The sequence below is a fragment of the Cottoperca gobio genome, chromosome 14, assembly GCF_900634415.1.
Source record: "Cottoperca gobio chromosome 14, fCotGob3.1, whole genome shotgun sequence".
Classification (NCBI taxonomy): Eukaryota; Metazoa; Chordata; class Actinopteri; order Perciformes; family Bovichtidae; genus Cottoperca; species Cottoperca gobio.
The window spans coordinates 3,169,563-3,195,190 of NC_041368.1; the positions used below are offsets into that span (position 1 = coordinate 3,169,563).

The 25,628-nt window shown below is 41.7% G+C and overlaps 1 long non-coding RNA gene across 1 annotated transcript in view; it reads right to left on the reverse strand.

Moving 5' to 3' along the window:
- Positions 1-18,325: 18,325 nt before the first annotated feature.
- The window catches only part of LOC115018935 (uncharacterized), a 46,401-nt gene continuing 39,098 nt past the window's right edge, over positions 18,326-25,628 (reverse strand). Inside the window, exon 3 of the long non-coding RNA XR_003833428.1 lies at positions 18,326-22,863. This is a non-coding gene — a long non-coding RNA (uncharacterized LOC115018935). The remainder of the gene's footprint in view (positions 22,864-25,628) is intronic.

The window sequence follows — 25,628 nt, forward strand, 5'->3', positions numbered from 1 at the left end:
GGTCCTTATGGCATCATCGGTCTGTGACCTTCAACAGTCACTGGATCGGTTCGCAGCCGAGTGTGAAGCGGTTGGGATGAGGATCAGCACCTCCAAATCTGAGGCCATGGCTCTCAGCAGGAAACCGGTGGATTGCCTACTCCGGGTAGGGAATGAGCCATTACCCCAAGTGAAGGAGTTCAAGTACCTCGGGGTCTTGTTCGCGAGTGAGGGGACAATGGAGCGAGAGATTGGCCGGAGAATCGGAGCAGCAGGGGCGGTATTACAATCACTTTACCGCACCGTTGTGACGAAAAGAGAGCTGAGCCAGAAGGCAAAGCTCTCAATCTACCGGTCGATCTTCGTTCCTTCCCTCACCTATGGTCATGAAGGCTGGGTCATGACCGAAAGAACGAGATCACGGGTACAAGCGGCCGAAATGGGTTTTCTCAGACGGGTGGCTGGCGTCTCCCTTAGAGATAGGGTGAGAAGCTCAGCCATCCGTGAGAGACTCGGAGTAGAGCCGCTGCTCCTTTACGTTGAAAGGAGCCAGTTGAGGTGGTTCGGGCATCTAGTAAGGATGCCACCTGGGCGCCTCCCTAGGGAGGTGTTCCAGGCACGTCCAGCTGGGAGGAGACCCCGGGGAAGACCCAGGACTCGGTGGAGAGATTATATCTCCTCACTGGCCTGGGAACGCCTCAGGATCCCCCAGTCGGAGCTGGAGGATGTGGCCCGGAGAAGGGAAGATTGGGGTTCCTTACTGGAGCTGCTGCCCCCGCGACCCGATCCCGGATAAGCGGTAGACGATGGATGGATGGATGGATGTTTATGACACACAATGTAAAAATCGATCAGCTGATTTCAAAGATTGCAACACCTGTTCATGGACTTTTATCGATGTGACGATGTTCACAGTGGATATCTTTTTACCGGAAAAGAACGTGTGGACATCTGGCAATGCCTTAGGAGCGTCTTTTTCAAGATATTGCTGAAAAGAGGATATTTGTAAGGCTTTATAGGTAAGTGGGCTCAAAGTTCTGATTTTGAGTGTACTTGAGGAGCTGATTGTACCGCAGGCGGGCCTGCACACGGGAAGAGGTTAAAAACTTGAGGCATTACAGATTGGGTGGTGATAACAAGAGAACTCTATGATGGCCCTGAGACCTCAACGCACTGCAACTTAAGAATAAACATTCATCAATTTGACAACACATGGGCAGCATTTTTGTAGCACAAGTGATGGAAACTATTTCCAGGAAAACTAACACACGCCTGGCTGTCCCCCCAAAAATTTTACTATTTAGCTAATTTTCCAATTCCACTTACAGATAGCAAAATGCGATAACTAAGTCACAACCCATGGCAACACCAAGCATGTCCCGGCCGTGTGCATCACTTTTTAGTGTTCCCTTGAAATGGTGTCATATGTTGTACGTGGCAGTTGCAGTTTTTCTGTATGTGGTTGTGCTTTGTGTATTTGCAGCTAAATTATGTATATGTTCTGAAATTGGTGAAGAAGTTTTCTTCACTTCCTTGTGTTTTGTCTATTTGAGTTTCCTTGAGTTGCGTTGAGGTCTCAGGGCCACCGTATAACTACATGTTGTGTAATTCTCTTACATTTAAAAGAGGGATATGTGAGGCATTGAACTTAATTTTGTACAAAGCCATTGCACTTTAAAATATATTTGGATATTTCATTAAACATTAAATCTTCATTTTACTGAGGTTGATCACTGTCAATGTTGTCTTCAGGATCAGATTCTTAAAAATGTTTGCACTCAGTTCACTCAGACTGAGGTGCAGTGTCGTCTATTGCACCACACTGTCTATGTTGGAACCATTGTTCAAAACAAAGGTGCTGTTTTGTTTTTTTAAACTGTTTTACTGAATACAAAGAAGCCCATAATAAAACAAATGCCTACTAGAGTAGTGATGAAGGTAGAATACATATTATGTTAACACTAATTAAATATTTCTCAAATAAAAGTATAGAAAAGCAACATTTAAATGTTTTAAAACCTGAAACATTTTTTTAATTTTTTGTAATTAGGTGCAAAGGTAGTCTAAGTAAAAAGGACTATGCAATAGTGAGTAAAATGTACTAGCAAAGACAGAACATTTACAGTAAAATGTAATGTAATGTAATGTCATGAGGCGGCGAGGGACCAGAGGCCCCACATGTTTTGCGGCTAAAGCAGGACTGCACTTGGCTGGATTGGACACTTGACTCTTTATGCTGGAACATTTATTTCTTAAGAGATTTGTAACCTGTTTTAAATCTGTTTTTAGCTTCTTCTAAATTAATTTATTGTTAACCTTCTCTGTCTGCTGTTTTGGATCGTAGCAGGAATTATTGAATTATTTTTAAAGTCACATCCAACATCTGCTGGACCAGCTGGACAGGTAATGTAATACTTTATGATAACATGTCCGGGCACGGAGCTGTAGACTGTTGCTACAGTGAGCCAGTTGTTGTTGTCTGGGTCATTTGAATATCACATTTCAGTGAGACAAAAAGAAAAAGACTCAAGAGCTCCGGTTCCAATGGAAAACCCTTGACCTTTTACTTTGAATTCCCTTTAGCACCACCAGCATGTGTAAAAGGTTCAGATGAGAGGTACCCACACTCTTACCATGAATGCAAACTGTTCTATGAAACAAAAACAAGTGCAGTATTTCATAACTGACTTTCAGGCAGAACACATATTCAGGGACTCTTGTCCGGTAATAATGTGAAACCCAACTTAACATGATCCATCCCTGCATTCCTACAGAGACACAGTCTAGCTATTAAAGGCTGTTAGAAGTGACCTCTCATAGAAGAGTTACTGAAAGGTTCGAAACAAAGTGGTTCTCCACACAGCCACTGCAGATTATATTAGCAACATTTGGGTCATTAACCAAGACATTAAACAGGTAAGTTTTCATTTTAATAATGATGAACGTGATGTACAGCTCACAGTTCATCAAACTTGGCACATACCCCAATTGCTGTGCAGAAACTGTGTAAAAAGAAATATTTCTTATGTACGGTTTTTTAAATAAAAAAGTAGTGTTTCAATACTTTGGTAAAACAAATGGAATCACTACACAAACTATCAATACTTACCTTGGAAAATGACCTGTAGAGCAGCATCTTTAGTCTACAGAAATGCTAGACGGTTGTCTTTTCCTGAGTCCCTTTGAATTCTCCTTCACATCTTTTCTTGACCTCATGACATTTTCCATCGACGTAAAAGAAAAAGTGTTTAGGAAAAGACATAGGACGTACTTTTTTAAAAACTATTTTACAGCAGCCTGGCTCTGACTTTTTTCTTTGTATGCAGTCCAGATGCCAGATGCACATTGCTACCTCTCCTTGGTCTATTTCAAAAGGTCTAAGCCTGTTGCGGCGATGAATTCAAGAACTGCTGCATTCCATAAGAAGATGTTTAACAGTTTGTTGTTTCCTGCCTGGTGCTACACAGTCCGTCTTCATGCTTGCCCATCTTCGCTAGATCCACAAAGTAATATTCTTAGTCTGGTCATAATGACAGCACTCCATCTCTCATTGCTTAGATAGCAATGCTCTGTCTTTACACTCTTTTGTATCCAGAAGTAATGACGGCCCTTCTTTTAATTTTCCCATTGTTTCTGCCCCACTGAAGAAACCCAGGGTTCACCACCAACCGCTTCATGTTTCTAACAGGTTTTTCCCACTTACCCATCCTAAACCCCAAAGTGACTGTGTCAGCCCAACCACCACTTAAAATGAACACCACCTCTGCACCAGTGCAACAAAACAGGAAAGTTAAATGTGGACTCTAAAAAAAAAAGATCTTTGTCATCTAAAGCTGGAAATAATTCAATCAACTAGTAAATGATTTAACCTCTTACCGTTTCAGGTAATCAGATTGATTTAAATTGAAACCTGGCCGAGAGATGAAGAATATGTCAGTCCACTCCGCCTGGCCATATTAATACACGTTCCTCGAGGCTGAGGAGGTGGAGCTGCAGCCATATTCGACTCAAGCCTATTAATCATCCTTAACCTAAAATTAATTATATTTCTTTTGAAAGCCTTTTTCTAACCCTTTCAAACTCAACCTGGAAAACAAAACAGCCAATTGGGCTCAAGTGGACAGGTTTAACCCTGGAAACGTGGAAGGTCGGATGTATCCGCATGGAATGGGGCAACTTTAGTTTGAATCTCAAACGGGCCGATGAACCGAGGTGCCATTTTTTGGACTCTACCCGTAACGGGATGTCCCGAGTGGACAGCCACACTTTCTAGCCCACTAGGTATTTGGGGGCGATGGTGCGGCGGCGGTTGGCAGCTGTGACGTACCGGTCCGTCGAGAGGAGGAGAGTAGCTCTAGCCTGGGTCCAGGTTCGGCGGCAGCCGTTAATGAAAGCCTGGACGGATGGACAGGAGACCTCTTTCTCCAATGCGGCGAACAGTGGCGTCAACTATAGTCAGGATGGTGGTATGACCATTGGACATAGGCAGGCCGGTAACAAAGTCTAGAGAGATGTGGGACCAGGGACCATGGGGCACTGGTAGGGGTAGCAGAAGGCCGGCAGGAGCTTGGTGAGACGACTTGTGCTGACTACAAATGGAAAATCTTTTAGAGAAGAAGGCACAGGGGTGAAACTTCTGGTTGTCGGCCGCCCTCTGCGACAAGATGCCCCCTCCCTACGTTGGAGGCGTCCACCTCCACCACGAACTGTCTCTCCGGGTCCGGAACTCGCAGGATGGGAGCAGAGGTGAAACGGGACCTGAGGTTCTAGAAAGCCCCCTCAGCCGAGGGAGACCACTGAAACAGCACCTTTGAAGAGGTGAGGGCCTGTGAGTGGGGCAGCCACCGTGCTGTAGCCACGGATGAACCTTCGGTAAAAGTTTGCCAACCCCAGGAACCGCTGTAACTGCTTACGCGAGTCAGGAACCGGCCAGGAGGTGACCGCGGAGACTTTGGCAGGGTCCATCTGCATGCTCCCCGTCCCACGATGTATCCCAGAAACGAGACAGAGGTGGTATGGAACTCACATTTCTCGGTCTTTACAAACAGCGACTTCTCAAGCAGGCGTTGAAGGACGGCCTGGACATGATGCACATGTTCCCCCTTGGTACGGGAGTAGATCAAGTCAAGATGTTGTCTAGGTATACGAACACCTGCTTGTTCAACATGTCTCTAAGAACATCATTTACCAATGCCTGGAACACCGCTGGGGCGTTTGTGAGGCCAAAAGGCATCACCAGGTATTCATAATGTCCAGAGGCGGTGTTAAAAGCCATCTTCCACTCGTCTCCCTCCCAGATCCGAACTAAGTGGTAGGCATTGCGAAGGTCCAACTTCGTAAAGATGGTAGCCCCCTGCAATAACTCAAAAGCGGAGGAGATGAGGGGAAGAGGATATCGGTTCTTTATCGTGATGTCATTGAGGCCCCTGTAATCAATACACGGCCTCAGAGTCTTGTCCTTCTTTTCCACAAAGAAGAATCCCGCCTCTGCCCGTGAGGATGAGGGACAGATAATCCCAGCAGCCAGAGAGTCATTAATGTAACTTTCCATGGCCTCCCTCTCGGGTGCCGACAGGGAATACAGGCGACCACGAGGAGTTGACAATGACGGGGTGTAGCTCAATCGTACAGTCGTATGGACGGTGCGGGGTCAGAGATGTGGCCCGGGCCTTGCTGAATACCTCCTGGAAGTCATGGTATTCAACCAGCACCCCCGATAAATTCGTGGACGGACTGCTGCGGAGGCTTGCTTCAGGCACACCTTGTGGCAGGCAGGGCTCCACCGCAGAATGGCCCCTGTCACCCAGTCAATGTTGGGGTTGTGGCGGCGGAGCCAGGGGTAGCCCAGAATCAACAGAAGAGGAGGAGACCGTAGAAGGTGAAACCGGATGGTCTCGTGGTGGTTGCCGGACAGTAGCATCCGAACAGGCATGGTCTGGTGAGTGACGGTCCCCAGGAGGTGGCCATCCAGGGCACTGGCCGGAACTGGGACCGGCAGAGGAACCCGGTCAATCCTCTGCTGCAAGGCAGGAAATCCCAGGACACATGCAGAGTAACCTAATGCAAAATGATGATTTCACACAGCAGAGGGTCTTACTCAGACATAAGTAACCCAGGTTCAGAGATGAGGAAACCGAGCTCGAGGTCGGGGACAGAAGGCTGGTGGGTATTCCGGGATTTGACGAGGCGGGTAGTTCGGAGACAGGCAGGGTCGGTAACAGGAAATCAGTCCGGGGGTAATCGCTGGAAAGTCTGACATGAGTAGAGAACAATCTGGCACTGAGTGAGTGACTGGGAGAAGCTTAAATAAGGGCTTGATTAATTGGTAGCAGCCTGAGCCCAAGGTGAGGTGATGAGGTGGGAGTGGCTGGCTGGTGAGGTGAGAAGGAGGCAGGGTGTGGAAAAGTACCGGGCTGAGGTAGGAAGTACTGGAGCAGACTGTGACAAATACTCACTTTTTTCATTCTCCCCAAGGTTCAAAATAAGGCCCATTATATCATCTAATGCAGGGGTGGGCAATTCATTTTAGCAGAGGGCCTCATGAAAACTGGGACTGTTGTGGAGGGCCGGAACACCAGGCTGATCTACCTGTATTAATAATGCCACGATAATTATGTAATGAAAATCTGATATATTGACAGCCCCGATATAAATGTTATATATATATATATATAAAATAACATATTCATTTATAAATATATATTATGTTTAGAAAAAAAATTAATCACGGCAGCAGCCGGTAACTGCAGAATGATAAGTCAGAGTCTCCAAAACACCAGAAAAGTCTCCAATAACACCAGAAAAAGATTTGCACTAGTAGCCTTTGACAGAAAAAAAATCACCAAGAGGGTTTGGAAAGTCATTAGATTTAGCGAGAAATTTGTCAAGTTGGCAACACTGAATGCGTGTGGTGTGTGGGATGCTTGGCACGGATTCTATTTAGTTCCCTCCTCTCCTTTCCTCCGCTCTGTCTCTGACTGTAAGTGTATGCACAGTGTGCGTGTGCGTGTGTGTGTGCGTGTATGTCGGGAGCAAAGTGCCGCCCTTTGCAAAACATACAGTAGTTTTAAAGTATATTGCCTCATATGGAATTCTATGGACACAATTCCATTCCAGAATATTAACTGATGTCATAAAAAGAATTCTCGCACACCGTCTCTGAGTGTGTGAGAGAATTCTTCTTCAGTGTATCACTGCTGACGAGCTGATGTGCACCATGTATCGTGTCTGTGTGACTTTTGTGTGGCTCTGTGAGACTTGTGTGTGACTTTTGTGTGGCTTTGTGTGGCTCTGTGGGGCTCTGTGGGGCTCTGTGTAACAGAGTATGGCAGAGTATGACAGGGTGTGACTGAGTGTGACAGAAAAGACGACCAGTTTGCACTTTTATTGTTTACTTCTGATCCTTTGCACTTTTCAATAAAGTTCATCATTGTCTGCAGTCATCAGTTCAGTCATTTCAGTCCACAAGAGCATAAAACACATTTTTGGGATCCGAATAAATGAGTGTAACTTTGAATGCTGTTGTCTCGTCACACGTTTCTAATTTCTTTTATCTTTTCTATTTGAGTTTGCCAGCAGATAACTTTACCAACTAGTTACTTACTTAACCCTAATGAATGGTTTATAAGAATAATTTAATATCTTATAAATGCTCTCTCTCCTCCCCTCCCTCTCTATCTGTATGCATTGATGTAAATGTATGTTACTAACTCATCATCCGGGGCATCATCCCCAGAGTTTCTTTGTCTCTCATGTGGCAGGTTGCCAGTGATAAAGTTTACGTCAGGATCAAGAATCGTGGCTGCGCCTGCTGCCCTGGTCCTTTTTGACATTTTCCTGGATTCATCCATACTTTCTCTTTTTCAACACAACATCATCTCTGTCAAATGTTGTATTTGTACTATGTTGTTTATCCTGTATACACGACATCTATTGCATGTCTGTCCGCCCTGGGAGAGGGATCCCCCCTCAGTTGCTCTCCCTGAGGTTTCTTTCATTTTTCCTCCTTTAATTATGGGGTTTCTTTTAAGAAGTTTTTCCTTGTGCGATGCGAGGGTCTAAGGAAAGAGGGTGTCATATCCTGTACAGTCTGTAAAGCACACTGAGACAAATGTATAATTTGTGATATTGAGCTATATAAATAAATTTGATTTGATTTGAATTTGATCTGAATTGCTGTCGGAGCTCCATGCTCCGTGCTGTGCTGCAGTGGTGGTTATAGACCAATATCACTCGGGGGGCCTGGCTGGGGCCAAGTGTTTTGTCAGAGGGGCACATTCAACCCAGGACAAAAGAGGAAGCAATGTTCAAGCCTTCAATATTTTTAGTTAAGTATAAATAATCGCGCACAACAAAAACAATACCATGATTGGTATGTTCCTGACTGATTACAGCATCTCTCCAGTGATCAATCATGGCATGCGTGTTTTTATTTAGGTTCCCATGGTAACGAGTCAGACAGTTCATACTAGTGATGGGAGGTCCCGCTCTTTTCAAAGATTCAGCTCTTTTGGCTCTTATAGCTCCCAAATGGCTCTTCTGAGACTTCTAAGTTTAGCCTAATTTAGCAATTATAAATGGTTTGTATGTTCGTAAGCAATTTTTCATTCAGTATTTTCATAAAAGCTTTATTTCTATGCTTTTTTTTCGTTACAAAAAAAATACACAGTTCCTATTGTTTAACATTTAATCAAACCTTTAAATTAACAACTTAACACAGAACCACAGCAAACAGATCAAATAAATAAAGGCTAAAGTCTTAACATTATGACACTTTAGATAAAAGCGTCTTTGAGTTACAAGAAAAGTGCTATACAAGTCTAATGTATTATTATTATTATTATTATTATTATTATTATTATTATTATTATTAATAATAAAAGTCTTTAGTGCAGTGATTCTTTTTCGGTTTTTGCTAATTTCTTCACTTTCTCCCGAGCTGTTGCATTTAAATCCCCCATCTCTCTGTCTCTCTGTGTGCACCTGGCCTGTACCACTACACTCGCTGTCTTTGGAGCGTCTGCCCTCCGTCCTTCTTTCACATAGTGATATGATTCTAGTCTGTCCTTGCATGTGATTGACTGCATGGTGTGCCCATCAAAATGGAGTCCCGCCCCTGCCTGGACCGTAGCAAAATCAGTACTTTTTGTATGTTGTACAATCTTCGTTCGGAGGGGCGGCCACAGGTGGGTCCAGGCTCAGTGTTAGCTTCTCAGACTTCCATATTAAATCAAATCAAATCAAATCAAATCAAATTTATTTGTATAGCCCAATATCACAAATTATACATTTGTCTCAGTGTGCTTTACAGACTGTACAGGTTACGACACCCTCTGTCCTTAGATCCTTGCATCGCACAAGGAAAAACTTCCTAAAAGAAACCCCAAAATGAAAGCCTTTGGCTCAACAGCTGCCTTCATACATACATCCATACAGTGTGACAGAGTATGGCAGAGTGTGACAGGGTGTGACTGAGTGTGACTTAGATATTGACCATGATATTGACGTACAACGATACATCTCTTCAGAAATGTGGGATTCCAGGCTTCTCCGGGTGCTTGTTACACACTGGAGTCCTCAGCCAGATGATACGGGAGACAAGCAGAGGAGACCTAACAGTGGTCTGGCTTGATTTGGCTAAAGCATACGGCTCAATCCCTCACGCCCTCCTCCGTGCAGCACTACTACCACATACCACATGACATCCAGGGGATGATAATCAGCTATTTTAGGTGGTATCGAGCTACGATTCAAATTAGCCCAGTTCACAACTCAGTGGCAATCTTCCCCATCCTCTTCATCATGGAAATGAACTTCCTCGTAGCTGCTGCTGGTAAAGAAGCCAGAGGGTCAAAACTAGCATTGGGACAGACTCACTATAATGACGACAACTCATGTGAAGGCAAGGTGGGTCCTAACAATGCTTGGCGACATGGCAGCATGGGCGAGGATGAAGTTGAAGCCGTAGAAATCAAGGAGCATGTTAATCAATAAAGGGAAATTGCCAACAAGTTCAAGCTGCAAATCCAAGGAGAGGCCATTTCATCAATAGCGTAGACTATTGACGAAATGGCCTCTAATCAATTGCCTCGGGAAATGGTCTAGTGGCTGAGAAGGATTGAACAATCAGGACTACCAGTGAAATTCAAGGCTTGGTGTTGATTGTTGAGGCTTCGGGACATCATTGGAAATCAATGCACTGGAACACAAGGCCTTGGAAACAACCATTTCCAACAGTGGAGAAAATCACATACAAAGGAGAGGAGAGCCATGATTCAGGCTGAAGTACGGAATTTGGAGGAAGAGCAACAGAGATCAAAGGCTCTTGAGGTTGCATCCCAAGGAACCTATTAAAATGGAACCTCTCCAAGAGGAAAGTCACATGGGCGGAGTTATGAAAGCTGGAACTCTTCTGCATCTCCTTTCTGTTGGGGCATTATGGCACGTATCGTGGCATGTTGTATAATGGCACTCACACAAGGGAGATACAGGTATCCAGATACGGCATGACAAAGTTCTTGCGACGCTCGCTGACATCTTGGAGCAGGAGAGGCGGAAAGGAGACCAACCAACGTGAGATCCTTACAATCGATCAGATATGTGAGGGAGGAACAGAAGCCAACAGCCACAAAGAACAACTAACTGCAAATGGCGCACTCATGGGAAATGGGCCCAGGAAAAAGGCTTTACTTCCCCTATGTTGTCCAAACAACCTTGAGGCCAGATGTGGTCTTGTGGTCTGAAGAGGCTAAAAAGACCATCCTTATCAAACTAACAGTTTCGAAATGAAGAAAGGTGTATTTTCATGGGGAAGGTGTTTTGACTCTTTAGTGACTAGATAAAATGGTGGGGGAAGTACATTGACGACATTTTATTGTTTTGGACTAGGAGGAACTTCTACTCTTTCATTATTTTTTGGAAAACTCAAAACAGAAATATAAAATTGTGTATTAGGTATTATATATAATATATATATATATATATATATATATATATATATATATATATATCTAAGGGTGAGGAAGGCAAGCTCCACACTACAGTATATAAGAAGGAAACAGACACAAATACTGTGCTTAAAGCAGATAGTTTTCATCCTAACAGGCTTATGGACAATATACCATTTGGCCAATTTCATCGTGTTTGACGAATTTGTGACACAAGAGCTTGAAAACAGGCTGCCGTCTTGTCAGACTGATTTGCACAGAGAGGCTAGAAAACAAGGGATACTTACACAAAAGCCCAATTTACCTCTAGATCTGACCTAAAAAAAAAAAAATGTTAGGGAAGTTCATCATGCTCCACCTGAGGTCAGTTTCAAGAGGGCCCCCACACTATGGGACAGGCTAGTGTCTGGCCTTCTCCCTGGCTTTTGCAACCATTGTGCTAATATAAAGCACTTAGCAATTCAGTGACTTTAAAACTAATAAGGTGTAAGACCTTATTATTATTATACCTGTGGATGCTTTTACACAGGCCGACTGAAAGAGAGAGTCCCTGAGCATAAGTATGCAATCAGAAAAGCTAATATGGATTACCCTATGGCTAAGCACTTTCACAAAGTCCATAACAGCTATCCAGACAGCCTTGTGATTGAAGGTCTAGAAACCATCATTAACAGCATTTGGAGTGGTGATGGACTGAACATATGTCTGCTCAGAGAAACGTTTTATGTACACCAAATGAAGGCTACAGCTTATCCAGGACTAAATGAAGAAATTGACTTCAATATTTTTTTGTAGTTGCTCTGATGTATGTGGCCTGGTGTCATTATTAAAAAGGATGATATACTGTTATTATATATTTTTTTCACTTGTCATCTTTATATTCATGTTTTCTTATTCTGTTCACGTTTTATTTTTTCTTATTATCTTGTGACCTTCTATGCATGTAGGAGGAGCCACCTAGTGGTCACACTTTGCCCTGGCCACCGGTGAGTTGATTGTTTTTTTTGTTCAGGTGTTTACAATTATCATGCGTTTGCAGGGTTACACCCTAAAGAAGGCTGTTTGTGGCGCTACACATGGGTTGTTAACCCAGCTATATTTGAAACTGTGTCTATGTTTTTAAAATTCCAATATGAAATAACCGTTTGAATAAAGGTTTTTTACTATTTGCCGGAAGAGTGCCTTGGACCGTTTTTCTTTTTTGATCAAACCTTGTTGGTCTGCTGTCATTCAAACATATTAGGCCACACTGTCCATACATTCCTCTTAAGTGTTCACATTATCATCCTTTATTCTACTGGCCCAAAGAGGGTTATGTGCATTGAAGTCACCAACCCACACTGGGGTCCGTATTGGCTGCATAACTTCCTCCAACTCACTGATTTTCATTTGTAATCATGGACTGTACTATACATTCTAGTGTATACCTAACTTTTACTCTCTTGTTCTGTACATTCGATCTTATAATTATTGCACGGCATTTTAGTATGTATTGTTATATATTATTATTATTGTTATTTGGAAGCTTGATATGGTAAAGACAAATTCACACATATGTCGAATAGGATATAATGATGAAGTGATAACATTTTGGACAATATTTAAATCAGTAGAGAGAAGTGAATGAAGTAAAGATAAGTGTTATAACAGAGCATGTGTGATAATAAGGTCTTGACAGAAAGTCTTTGGTGCTTAGCCTCTATGGGGGAGATTTGTAATCGAGGGGCGTCTGCCCTGAGCGACAGCAACATAAACTCCCCCATGGAGTCCAGCTAATAGATAGATGTGACCAGCTGATGAGAACAGCTGATATCACCATAGACAGCCCCAGACAAAGACAGCAGGATATTATGAGTGAGCGTGCGTGAGAGGAGTGAAAGGCAGGATGTGTGAGAAATAAACTACAGGCCTGAGGATGCAAAAGAAAAGCCTTCCTGACTGAACTCTTCTCTGCTAACAACTCCAATAGTCTTTGAGTCGACAATATATATATATACTGTATATATATATATATATATATATATATATATATATATATATATATATATATACAGTATATATATACAAAAAGTATATGTTTGACAATGTAATTTCCTTGGAGTGGTTCATTGCTTGATCTATCTTTGAACAGCTATTTGCTTTACTTATTGAGGTAAATACTCTATCAGTGAAGTGATGGCACTTTTATTCTGTACAATGGGGTGTTGTTGATTCACCTGATATGTCTCGAGTTGGAGCCAAAGGAAAAAGCACAGAACAGACGAGCACAGCTGCAGTACCAGCTTGAGATCAAATTGAATCTGACAAAGATGTAAGGCTGCGTCAGCTGGAGCTCCAGTCTCAGGTGCTCACCAAGTGCATCCGTCCATGCAGCGGGTACGTCTTCCACTTCCAGCACCAAACTAAACCGTAATGCTTTTGATATCAGTAAACACATTGTGTGGGTGCAAACAATTCGTGAAGGTGAAATAGCCCATTTGAGCGCATCGCCTCAGCCCTGCACTGGCCGCCTGAGGTCTGGCCTCTTCTAACACAGTGTAACATTCAAGGCAAAGCCCAAGAAGCTGTCGCTGCACTCCACTTGGAGGACAGTTTGAAGTATGACTCTGTTAAAGCTGCCATTCTGCGTGCCTATGAATTTGTCCCCGAGGCATACAGGCAAACATTCTAAATCACAACAGAGCCCCAAATCAGACGTATGTTGAGTTCACCAGGGGAAAGGGAACCTTGTTTGGCAAACAGAATGTAAAGCAAACGATTTCAATTCTCTACGAGAGTTACTTTTGTTGTAGGAATTTACGAAATGTTTCCCTGATCGAATTGTGGTGTATTTAAATGAACAACAGGTACATTTACAAAGTTACAAAGTGATAAAAAAGAGGAGGAGTGTTTCACTGTCACTAACCTGGACATTGCTTACGGTCTGATCTTTAAACGCAAAGAGCCACGACGGCCGCAGAGTTGGTTACAACCGAAGAGCATTGGATTAACTAAAGTGGAAGTGTGCACAAACACTAATCTTAGCAATTGTGACAGTTTTGATACCTGTTTCAAACCATTTGTATTTGATGGGTTCGTGTCGTTAACCGCCAGTTGTGCTGATTAGCGGTCCGTCTCAGTCGGTGATGGTCGCTTCTGTGTTGTCGTTTTCGGCACAGTCTGCCTTTGGTTCTGTTTTATGTGGCATTGTGGCCGGTACACCTACAGTTTCTTCCCCGTCGATGCTTGTCCCGCGTTGCCAATTAAGGGTATTGTATTTGTAAAGGGTGAGGATATTGCTGGTGGAACAGTGACTCCTGTGCTGGAAGTGTTGGATGCCTCTCAGTCTGCAGAGGGAAATTAGGTAATACAGCCACATTCAGAGTGTTTCCTACTTGTGTAATCACACGTGCACAGCCGCATAAAAATGATGTTGATAAAATGATGATATCTTTATTTTATATTGTGCTTATGCCAACTTTTTCAGAAGAAGTTGCGACAGAGAAAGAGGGGGAGATTGTGGCTGCATCTCTTCCTGAAGCTGTCTCTGAGCTGGAGTCAGCCCAGACTGGCCTCCTGATGGCCCGACTCTCCCTGTGACCCGAGAGCGCCATTCGACACTAAGGAAGTGTTTCTCCAATGCGGTGAGTGCCGACAAAGCAAGTCTTCTTGACAAAGACATCCTGTTGTGTAAACGGTCTCTCATTGCAACTGCTCTTTTGTTTACTAAGTTATTATTGTTTGTATAAATCCATCTAAGTTACTGTTAATAAATAACTTTATTTTACCAAGAAACATCTGGTTTTATGTTGATTACCTTTTCGAGCTGGGTCGTAACACATAGAAAAACATATTTTCTCTTATTTCAAGACAGTTTGAGTTTATTGATCAGGTTTTAAGGATGTCTGTCATTTATTCTGAGGTGTTTTATTTGTGTATATTCATGTTCTCTACTGTATGCTTCAATGCCCACAATTATTGTACAATTGTACTACAACTCTTGGTTACCTTTCGGATTACTTTTTCAGATTTTACATGTACGCTGGGCTTATGAAATACAATACGTTTAAACTTCTCAGATGTTTCTAATAAATAATTGTTGAGGCCCAAAGAGGTAAAACTGTCCAATATTTCATTGCTGATGGACAATGTTTCCCATGTTTGAAATGCGGGCCAGATTATCGGGAATAAATTATTACTGAGTTTGTTGTGTTCTGTCATGTTGTTGAGTGTAGCATGATGGACTTATCCACAGCTGCATTTCATTGTGCAAACCTATGTTTCAAAATGACAACAAAGAATCATTGAATTCCTGAATTCAGTCCAAAGTAAAATAAATGAAAAAGCACTTTGGTTCTTTCTTTAGTGCTACCTCATTAATCATCCCACAAACGAGCTAACTGTAAATAAAATATCTCCATCACTAGTTGCAACAGTCGAATACTGCTTGATGGACCAGTATTATTAATGTCATATATAATCATATATCAGTCACAGGAGGCATGTTTCTTAACTAAAGATCTGACTTGTTCTCAGGGCTGTGTGCATGTGTTTGATTGACATCTCCCTTATTCTGCTAGTTTTGTTGCATCTGTTCGGCTGTCGCAATTTTGCAAAATTATCATCACTAACGTTTTATTTAAGTTTCATTATTATTATTATTATTATTATTATTATTATTATATTAGTATATCGAATTTGGTGAGGTCACATAACTGTCGGTACTACTCTGCCCACCCTGAACAGCTGTGTGGGAGTAGGTATGTGAGAAGAAGCAGGAGCACCATCTTTCTCCACAGTGTCCCTGTTCCTCTCTCTGGATGACATATGCTTTTCACTGAAGACATTTTGTTTTGTTGCAGTGGGAAAGCCCAGGTGTAACTAATAAAAATGAATGATGACTGAATTATTTAGTTTCAGGGTGCTGTAATGCTGGGCCACTGGCTCACTGCCATGGCTTATTGGATCACTTGAATAGAAAATAGCCATCAGTAATGTCAGCATGTCTGCTGTGGATCGACAGCAGGTTCTTCACTATGAACAATTTTGAACAAACTACTTTCCTCCAGAGAAAAAGTCCCTTTGAAAACTGTTCACAGGGTAAACTGAAGAAAATAAATATTCTTTTAACTGGAGAAACTGATTTTTTATCATTTGTGCAAAATACATTTAAAATAAGAATTCTCTTTTGTCTACCTTTGTACAACAGATAAGATTAATTTATCTTTCTTAAACATTTAAAAATGTTAAAGAAATTGTTTAAAATGATGGGAAATACAATTATTCACTGTCTTGCCGAGAGTTTGATGAGGGTATTATTACCACTCTCATATCTATATGCATAATAAAAGGATACAGCTGGTTAGCTGAGCTTAGCACAAAAGATGGAAACTTGTCTCCAGGCAGTTACCTGGTGATGAAATAGTCTGGCATGTAACAGCCCACAAAACATTTTTACAAATTAGATAAAACATCTACATTAGTGAGCTTTTGAGTTGCTGTTCTGCTCAAAGCCGCAAATTGCTTCAGAGAGTGGTGGAGGCACATCAGTTTTCACAGCACATCATTGGCAACAGTCTCCATTCAGGACATTTTCCAACAGCGGTGCCTCCGGAAGGCACAAAGCATCATCAAGGACCACAGCCACCCAGCAGACTGTTCTCCCTGTTACCGTCAGGCAGACGATACAGGAGCCTGGCTGCACCACCAGACTCAGGGACAGTTTCTACCACCAAGCCATCAGGCTTCTCAACCACAGACACACTCACTCACTTGCTGTCTGCACTAAATAAATATATTTAAATATATTTTACTTCTTATATATTTTCTCTTCATATATGTACATACGTTTTTTTTGTAATTATTGTTTAATTCAATTGTATATAGTACTTATTTAAAAATATTTCATATATATATATATATATATATATATATATATATATATATATATATATATAATTTGATTTTGATGATTTTGCTGAGCTGACATACTGTCTCTCTCGCACACATTTCATTGTACTGTTGACCCTGTGTTAACTTGCATATGACTAATACAACTTGAAATTTGAAACTTGAACTTGGTAGCGTATTTTAAGGACAGATGTGAAACTGTATCAATCTTTCATATTTCCCAAAATGGAGAACTACTCCTTTAAATATATATTTTTTAATTGAATTAAACAGTAAGTTCTGTGGAATGACTGCAATAATGTATCTAGAAACAATGACGGAGGGTGGATGGTGACATTGGTGATATAAATGTGACGTTTAACTGTAATGTCCCCACATCTACCTCCAGATGGCGCCAGAGCTCTCTGCGGCGATACGGCAGCACTGCAGGTCTTTCATCCAATCAACTGACAATGAACATGAATATGAGACCTGAGGATGTTAGACCACAGAGAAATAACATCACTGACTCATCGTTGCTGTGGTTTCTCATTGTATGAAGCCGAGGAACATCTGGAGAGGACAGTGAACGTAGTCTTCTTTAAAAGAGAGAAACTACATGTGTTTAGTTAATATGTAAGCCTCTAGTATGAAGAGCTGTCAGTCTCTCTTCCAGCCTGAAATGTTTCCATCTCTGTGTTAAGGCTTGGACTAGCTTCTCACAGATGATACAAAGTCTCCTTAACACACGGCAGCTTTGTCTTCTCTGTTCCCGCAGCTAGTTCTGACACAAGTATGTCCTCTCCTGTCATTTACATCATGGAGTCGGAGCCGCAGTGGTTCTCCGTCTCAGCACTGATGGATGTCTGTCTGACAGGCTGTTGCCTGAGCAGCAGCAGCAGCAATGCTGTATGTTTGCTGTCTTGTGTGCAGGCACCAGTGAGCCTGTGAGTTGACGGAGACATCTGTATATTCAAGTTTTCTACTCCTGCAATGTGCTGCTCATTGTGCATGGAAGCACACTACCAGATGCACGCTCGCCTGGCTGTGTGGCGAGCCGTGGCCGCCATCATCGTTGTGTGAGACTGTGAAATAAAGATGAATCAATAAATTGAAAATATACATACATGTGTGTGTGTGTGTGTGTTTAATGTAGAGGATGAACTGTATGTGTTGTAGTGTATCCAGCCAGGATGTACATGTAGGATTACATGTGATCAATGCATTTTCAGTTTTCATTTATGTTTTCTGTCACAGGTGAATGTTATAAGAAGTGGCAGCTCTACGTATGAACAGAAAACAAACATAATGGGGATAATAAGCAGCTAGTAGGGATTTATAATAGATGAAACTAAATTCAATGAATTGCCTCCTCCATGTCTGTGTCTGCCCTGCGTTGGACTATGCTGCTTGGCTGTGGGGATTTATAGAATTTTGAAAAGTAGGGTGTTTACATAAAAAAAAAAAGTAATAAGATAAGATACATTAATTACACAATATAACATTTTTTCAGATTTTATTATTTGTTATCATATAAAAGAAAAAAAAGGCTACTGAGATTTGGAAAAAGCTCAGACCAGTTTAAACAAAACTGAATTTACTACAGAACATCATAAGATACTAGCATCTCTGTGTCCAACGGAGATGTTAATATCTTACTATCTGGAACCAGAGCATTATGTTGGCATTGATGCATTGATGAACAAGATGAGTTAAGTGGTTAAATGAATTACATTTTCTTTTGTCCTTCATATCATGACCTAAGCATGACATTTTTCAGTAGAACTAAAAAAGAAGATTTTTGTTGGAAGATGCTAAAATAATGAAAAGACTGAAAGTTATTACACTTGATCAATGAGAAGACGCGCTGAGAGTCTACAGCCATGTGTAGACACAGTGGTGCTTTGGGCTAAATGCTATCATTAGCATGCTAACATGCTGATGTTTTTTCATATAATGTTTACCATGTTTACTATCTCAGCGTGTTAGCATGCTAACATTAGCTAATTATCACAAAACACAATGTACAGCTGAGGCTGATGGGAATGTCATTGCTTTTACCAGAACCAAAGTAATAGGCAACTTCAAATGTTGACCTGATGATGGAACAAAATGAAAAGTTAAGGGATGCAAGACTTATTCTTGAGAGTACAATGTACAAAATTTCATGACAAGCCAACCAATAGTTTCACCCAAAAGCACATAGGCCTATGTCCTCTGAGGATCATGAACATCTGTGTCAAAGTTCATGGCATCTATCCAACAGTTATTCCTTCACAGTGATGGAGCAACTGACCAACATAAAGCCACACTGCTAGCATAGCTAAGCATTATCGGTTTTTATATTGTGTTTCTAAAGCTTTTCTTTGATTTAGGAAACATGGAAAGTATGTGATATACAGAAATTACTAATTTTCTTTGGAACATGAAGGCCAAGAGCTGGAGATCTTTAATTATATGTTGTGTTATCGTGTGCCATGTAATCCTATGTGGTATGGGACATTTCAAAAATACATCATTCATTAATTCATTCCACAATCAGTTTGAAACACATTTTTTTTAAACTACAATTTTGAATTTTTACATACATTTTTCTTTTGCATGTGAAAATTGAAAAGCAAATGTGCATCTGTTGATGACTTAAACCCATTCTTTCAGCCATACTCTATTAGAGAAGCTTGTGTTTTTTTTTTCTCAGTGTGGGTTCCCAAAGGCAATGTACAGAAACAGACTCAGCAGATTCTAGTAACATGTACAAGCACGGTGTTTATTTTACTCATCAGAAATCAAAGTCGTCTTTGTGCCCAGCAAGGGTTGGATTCCCAGTCTTCAGATGTCTCTTTGAGCTCAGCGTAGCGTTTGCAAGTTGTGATTTACTCACAGTCACAGGGATTTCAAAACAGCTGGGAAGCTCCATCCAAAGCACTCATGTACAATGCTGCACCTAAGCAGTTCTGAGGGAGGGGGGAGTATTATGTGGAAACTGTTAATTAAGGGGAAGCCGGTTATTTCATCCTGAGATGCTGTAAACAGTTGGCATTTGGTTAGTGACTGCAGCTCATTTATCAGGTGCTGTTTGGTACAAGAACACAATTTAGTTCAGTGTATCTTTATTGTGAGACTTAAAGCCCATTAGAAGAAAACAACACAAACATGGTACAACAAATACAATCAAATAAAAGAACAACAATGTCACTTGGTTTTGATTATGTGTTTCTTTGACATGTTAACATGAGGACAGCACGTCTTGCACAATTATTACTGTGTGTGATAATGCTTAAAAGCATGGCTCATGCTGTGTTCATGTGAAGTTGGTAAAAATCAGCGCTCATATTGGAAGCACTTTGAAGATTTACAGACACAGTAATTGTAGTTGACTGTAGATTTTGGTTTCTCCTCATAAGTGTTTTCACATGTGTGCTTAGTTATGGAGTTCATGTTTTACAGCGAGCCAAACATAGAAGTGTACACCGCAAATGACAAACCCAGCAAGTTTTATGCTCTTGTGCTTTTTTTTATTTAAGCAAAAAATGAATGAGGTCATACAGTTCTCTTGATTTATTTAACAGTAAATGTATCATTTTGTACTTTACTTATTAGTGACACCAGGATTCAGGAAGATAAATCAAAGTGAACCTCATTCCTCAAGACTCAAGACTCAAGACTCAAGACTCAAGCTGAATGGCAGTTTGAACTGCAGTCAGAGGCCCGTCGGCTCTCTTACCTAAAGAACACAAATGCAGCATGATTACTGAAGAGGACCTCACAGAAATCCACATGTATTGTGTTTCACCTGTGGCTGCAAATTAGTAGAATTTATTTGAGTAAAATTCAAACACTTTAGCTGCTTAGCATTTATAAGCAGTATTATAACAATTAATTAGTTGTTTATAATACACAAATATATTCTTAGGAAGATATATGTACATTGTTGTCTGCATCCATAACTGGTGTACAAACACAGTTTAACATTGCTGTAATCATATTTATTTATATATGATTACATACATGAACAAATCTTATTATGTTAAAAAGACTTTATTAATTGTTAATACACATTTACAAAACATTGGCAGGCAGCTTTAAAACAGCTGCATGTTTGAGTGAAATTAACTTTACTCATCATAACTGTACCCACAGTGTATTCACAATTATATCTATGAATCATTGAAAATGTTTTGAATTATTCTCACTTTCCCCTCTGCTGGGAAACTCACAATATACCCATGTTCATTTATTTACATGATTTCTCCACTGTAATATATTTTCAGAGGTGTGCTCAGAAAAACTGTGAGACTAACGTGTGACTTCATCTCTATGTGAGAAAAGATTTGAAGGATTTTTAATTTCCTTAAGCAGGAAAAGACTTGCTAACAGTTACACACATGAAACATTCGTGAGTAACTAATTTAATCCTCATGCCAATGTTTATTTGATGCCTAGGAACAGAGATGAGAAACACAAAACACTTGGAGAGATGGGAAATGCTGGCACACACAATAAAAGCTATAGAATGTCAGACAACAGCTTTGTAACACAATTAGTCATGGCTTACCAGAAAGCATGTAATCCCGTTAGAACAGCTATAGCCAGGAGGACTTTTATTTTGAAAATGCACTTTACAAATGAAATCCCTGCAATGTTATCAAGTATCAGTCAGTAAAATGACCTCTTAATTAAATTGCCTTGAAAAATGTACAAATGTTCTAGCGTTCCTTGTTATGTGCAGCTTTAACGAGAAAGTCTTTATTATAATGTTTAAAGTGAAGTTCATGTCAAGTGTCGCTGCTCACAGTCACGGCTGGAGAATGATGGGAGCTGATATGACTTCCAGCCAGCGGTGGCCCGGCTGAGCTCCATGGTTTGTTCCCGGATCGTAGGGTTAATGGTTATCTGTACTGGGTGGTGAGGGAGGAGCAGCCCAGGTTTTTTTTTAACATTCTGTGTCGGAAAATTAGGATGCTGCCTCTGTTGTCAGAGCCGGGGAGCTGTCTGCCACTTTCCCAGCAGCCTCTGGGCCGGTGACAGGGAGATGGATGATATCTGCAGCCTGGCCGCACTGCTCCCCCAATGCTCACAAACACTCTCTCTCTCTCACACACACACACACACACACACACACACACACACACACACACACACACACACACACACACACAAATAGAACAAAAGTGCACACGGACTCTCTTTCCTCCCTTTCTTACTCTTTCCTCGTATGCGCTTTTCCTCTGACACACACACACACACACACAGACACACACACACACACACACACACACACACACACACACACATACACACACACACACTTGCAGAGTGTATGAGTATTTGTCAAGTACACCTCTCTTTGTTGCCTCTGGTAATAAAGCCAATATCCTACAAATCAAGGAGAATGAAAACCTCACAAGTGAAAACAATGAAAGTGTTTGGAGGGGAAACTGCAGGATTCCTTCATTGTTTGCTTCCGTGGAATAAAACATTATAAATCTAAATAACCAGACACAGAACATTTTCAACAGAGTCATTTATTTTAATCACATTATTTACAATATGAAAAGCATATATTGTACCATCTACAATTAATATACTGTTAAGATATTACATACAAGAAACATATGCAGTATTTATGAATAAATATCTTTTGAAAACGAAAATATGCTATTAACGAACAAAAATGCATGATCACTTGTTCACACACTTCTACTGGCTTTGAGAGGGAGGCTGGGCTTGAACTTGGAGATGTGTGTGTATTACAGCAGTGTGAAGTGTATAAGAGTGTGTCTGTTCGGGTGTTAAATCCTTAAAAGAAACCATTGCCTTGCCTCCCCCCCTCCCTGTCTCTCTCCCTCTTTTCTTCCGCCTGTTTTCATTGTCCTTACCTGCTATCTCGCTCTCTTCCACGCTGCTGATGTTCCTGCAGTTGGGAACGGATCCAGCGGCCATGTCACCTGAGCACCAGCCACTGCATATAATGAGGAGCTGGGGGGGGGGGGTAATCTTAAGTCTGCTCTTTGCTGGCAGGAAACGCCCCCCCCTCCACTTCACTTCAATCCCCCCACCTTTCCTTTTCCTGTAAAGGGATGGTAGAAAAACAAGAATGAGAGGAGATGGGACAAATAAGGGGAGAGTGGAGTTGGAGCAGAGGGGGGTGGGGGGGGGGGGGGTATGGTGAGATGGAAGAGAGGGAGGGTGGAGAGAATAGGGGAACGAGGGCTGGTAGGGTGTTAAGGGAAACATCCATCACTGTTTTAAGTGACTGCAGTGGGACAGAGCTGAGTAAAAGGTCGTCTGCTCTCTTTCTGTGCACAGTGGGCACCTGGGCAGAGCTGAACAGCTTCCAAATGACTCCAGGCTAATTAGCTCACGCAGACCGTCTGTTACGGCACTGTGACACTTTTACTGACTCACTTTAATACTGCAAGTGCACAAGCAAAACAAGGCAGTCATACACCCAGACGCTGCCCTCCACTCGTCTGCTCACAAAATGGATCACACAGAAAAAGACTAGAAAGTAAGGTTTTGAACTTTTTGTTGCAAAAGTTGTGATTTGTCTTAGTGCGGAGAGAGACAAACAATTATCAGGGTTTCTAAACAAGAAGGGATGATGATAGCAATTTATTTTATTTACTTAAGTGTGGGATAATAGAAAATGACCATGTTTCCTGAAAACCCTCAGAAAGACTGAGAGCAAAATGTAGCAGCATGTATCTATGAAACATCAACTCTTTAGTGGTGATGCCTATAAAACACACTGTGATTATCCAAGTGTCCATCTGCCGGGGCTGAGCGGATGCACTTAAGGACCCACCAGGAATTTGTGGCCATGACCTTTTTGAGGGACACAAAGCAAACAGCTGAACATGTGTGTCTGCTACAGTGAGAGGTTTTACATCTAACCAAAAGTCAACAAATGTTTACACAGTAACTGACTGCAGCTCTAGTGCAAAAGGAAGAGTCATAGAACATCTGAACGGGAACATCTGCCAAAGTTACTGCAGTTCAACTGTCAGGTGGCCAAGGGGTTAAAAGCTTTTGCCTGTGGCGACAATGCTAGACCAGCTATAGGTCACATTCAAGTCCCAGCCACTGGATGGCCAACCTGCAAGACAGAGCATAATTATCCCAGCCAGTTACAGTTCAATCACTCCATCAAGCTGCTAGCCAGATACCAGGTTTCCCTGGCAACGCCTCCGAAGTGAATCACAGATCAGAGAGAGAAGGGGAGATAAGACCGGACCCGCGGAGCACGGATGGGGGATACACCCTTAAATACTGCGGCCTTTTAGGCAGTACAAACACACACACACACACACACACACACACACACACACACACACACACACACACACACACACTCACAAACCAGGTGTGAGAGCATTCCAGTCGGCTGTGCTGAGACCTCTGGCCTGCCAGCCCGTCAGTCAGCTCCCTTTGAGCTTTGTTGTTTGGTTTTCAATCATCAGCCCCAGTTTCCAGACTCCTGCTCTGTGCCCACAGGCCCGCTGTGAAAATCCTCAAGTCCCAGCGCGGCTCGACTGTCCCTTCAACAGACAGCCCCACCTCCCACAGCACTTACTGTAATCTGAAAATGTTAATGGAGTTTATCGCTCATCCCTGTCGCCCAGAGAATAAAAGAGAAACTTTCGTGCTTTTGATGCACAGGGATTATTACATTATGAGTGGCACGATTTACACTCCCGATAGAATTAAAAAGAAAATGTAATTGGCTTTAATACACACTTTTGGAGGGGGGGGGGTGGGTCAGCTGAATGTGGATGTATGTGTGTGTGTGTGTGTGTGTGTGTGTGTGTGTGTGTGTGTGTGTGTGTGTGTGTGTGTGTGTGTGTGTGCGTGTGTGTGCGTGTGTGTGCGTGTTCAGGTGACTGTCTGGCCTCCTGCCGCAGTGTCTGGAAACTCAGACGCCTCACACCCCTGCCCCCCTACATTTCACGCTGCTCCGCTATCAGGCATACCTGACGCAACCCCCCCCCCCCGCTGCGATAAGATCCACTGAACACTAAGCCGCTTCACCAGACAACACAACCTGACAATCAAAAATAAAACTAGCTAATTCACTAAATCCAAGCGATTTCCTTGTCAGCTCGAACCCAAATCCAAATGTGAGGGATAAATGTTAATCTGTCCTTGTGACTTTTATCTGGGAGCGATGTTTCAGCGCAGTGTGTTACATGACCACCTCTGAACAATGGAGTGTAATCTCTCACACACACTCGGGTCCATCAGCTGGAGCCTTAGGTTTATCTACACATATTCAAGGTCTGAATCAATCTTTCCTGCAGTAACCAGCTGCGCATGGAAACCACAGTGAATGCTGTTTATTTAGAACTAGTAATGATACAAATGTATCTCCCCATATTCATATTATTAAAAACGTTTTGACGAGGCACTGCACTCGTCACTAGTCAAGGTCAATTTCTGCTTGTTGATCAGTTTCATGAACTCAGTTTTTAAATAGATTTTATCTTTTAATTTTATTGCTCAATTTGCAGTAATTTGTTTCTGTCTCAATTGTACCTATTTATACATTTTCATTTCAGTAAAATAATTTGATCGGCTCTGAGTAAACACAGTACATAACTGCTTTTATTGAAGGACATTAAAAGCTGCGATTGCACTCTGCTGTTAAGTAACTTGACCTTGACAACAACTTCCAGAATTTCTATGACTGCATCTTATTATAGCAAAATTTGAATATTTCATAAAATGAGCATTTCCAGAATCAAGCAAAGCCATTTTTATGTCAAATATATTCACATTTCATAGATTAATTCATAACCAACAAGTCAATAAAATTGCAGCTTTTACAGAAAATGC